The sequence below is a fragment of the Saccostrea cucullata genome, unplaced genomic scaffold, assembly GCF_032062105.1.
Source record: "Saccostrea cucullata isolate Sc308-1 unplaced genomic scaffold, CSIRO_AGI_Scuc_v1 ctg23173, whole genome shotgun sequence".
In the NCBI taxonomy this organism is placed as follows: domain Eukaryota; kingdom Metazoa; phylum Mollusca; class Bivalvia; order Ostreida; family Ostreidae; genus Saccostrea; species Saccostrea cuccullata.
In genome coordinates, this window is record NW_026931890.1 from 2,902 (window position 1) to 4,974 (window position 2,073).

The following is a 2,073-nucleotide window of genomic DNA, read 5'->3' on the forward strand; positions in this document are numbered from 1 at the left end:
TAAATCTTCAAATTAATCATTTTAATGGCAATCCCTTTTTGATGACTTTTTGATTTAGGAAATGAAACATATACCGAATCCTCCTCCAGTGATAAACGAGAATGAATTAATCTTTTAAGTTCACGCTGTCAGGATGATTTCTTTGAAGTTGTAAAACGTTTAAACGCAGAAAAGGTCACGCATTAGTTTTCATGTAAAGGTAGAAATAATTCATACAATTAATTTGGTAGAAAAAAAACTGGGCCCTTTTAAAATTTATATTTTTCTTTCAGAAAAATGAAGCGAACCAAAAGTTCTTCCCCCAAAAAACAGCTTTACGCTGAGACTTGAGCTCCACCTGGAGTATTATATCGTCAAAACGTGAAAGAAAAGGGTCTCCACCATTAACACGACAAATATCCTCATCAGATAATGTTCTGGCAGACATCAACAAACTGATTCCAAAGGAAGAAGCCTGCTCTTCCCTTTGCCGCAAGATGTGATCGCCGGAAGTGGCCGTCCAGCTTTTGGCGGCAGGTGTGATGCCAACCTTGCTGACAGCAGGGCAATACGCCACTGCACGAGGCTGCAGAAGCGGGACACTTAGAAGTACTCCGAATTTTATCAAAATGGTATGACAATTCTCCCATTATTTAATTGTTTACAAATTTCTAAAGGGTTTTGGGAAAAAATTTGGGAAAAAAATTGAATTCACAATTCAGCATAAGTTTCAGAAATAAAAGAAAATACTTTAAGATGCATGTACATGAAAAAATAATACTTGTTTCGGGCATTTATCATCTGAATTGTATTTTGCAGGAAAATGTGACGTAAACGCTAAGAACGTTTTTGGTCAGACTCCACTCATGCGAGCAGTGTTCAACGAAAATCTAGAGGTCGTCAAGCTGCTCGTAAAAGCAGGTGTGTAGACATTTAACATTATGCATGTCTGTGCTCCTTTATTTCCTGCTAAGACATTAACATGAAATTTAACATAAATCTAATTTAAAAACAAAAGAATTAAATTACACCACTTTTCTTCTCGGAATAATAATGTTAAAATTTTTTTCCGGGTTTTGCGTTGATTTTTTAATATTTGGGGATGTTGATATAAATAACATTTTATGAATGAAGAAACATAAACCTGTCCTATTTGACATGCGTAACCATTTTGTCCTGTATTTCAGGGGAGACCTGCACGTCCTGGATCACCTAGGGAATCCTCGCTGTGATTGGGTACAGGAGGGGGCAGAAAAATCATGCCTCTATCTCATCAAAGCCGGCAGTGACGTCAATCTTGCTGACAACAAGGCCATTCAGTTCTATTTTACGCCGTTCATTGTATACCTTCACACCTGGATGTGGCAAGAAAGCTAATGAAAGCTGGTAAGAGACTAGTCTGTCCTATTTATATCTTTATGAAAGCCATAACATCGTTTAATTGATGGTTTTGTCTTTTCTGTGTTTTATTAGTATATTTAAAAATATGTAAGTGAATGAAAAATGAAGTATTTCAGAATTTAAAAACAGATAAAATCTGCTTGATTTCACTTGTTTTTTTTACACATAATATTTTTTTTTCTAGGCTGTGATATCATGAAAAACCTTCTTGGTTATTGGAAAGTAAAAACGACGAGAACTGTCTCCTACTACAGGATCCCAAAATTTCCCTCCCCTGGGATTTAAATGGAACCCCAAAAAAAGGCAAAAGAAACATGACTTAATTTCCTCTTTAAAAATTACATTCCAAGGACGTTCACATAGAGACCAGAGTAGGGATATTCGTGTGCAACATTGTAAAATTTATTGTGGGCTATGATTTTGCACTCAGTGAGACATAGTCATTGTCGATTCTTTCGAACAAAACATGCATATTTTGATTTCGATTTGCATGGATTTGTTCAAAGAGCTGCTTGTACTTTGATGAATTTGTGTATACTTAATGCAATGATTAGTTGTAATAAAATATTTAAAAACTTTTTTGAAATTTCATTCAACATTCCAAAAGAGTTGGCTTTCATTAACTTATATTAAACACTTGGGCTGTGAGCAATGAGCTCACTTATACCCCCCCCTACCATATGAATATAATGG

At 35.3% G+C, this 2,073-nt stretch overlaps 1 pseudogene; it reads left to right on the forward strand.

Moving 5' to 3' along the window:
- Nucleotides 1-276: 276 nt before the first annotated feature.
- On the forward strand, nucleotides 277-1,751 carry LOC134233957 (putative ankyrin repeat protein RF_0381; annotated as a pseudogene).
- Nucleotides 1,752-2,073: the final 322 nt, after the last annotated feature.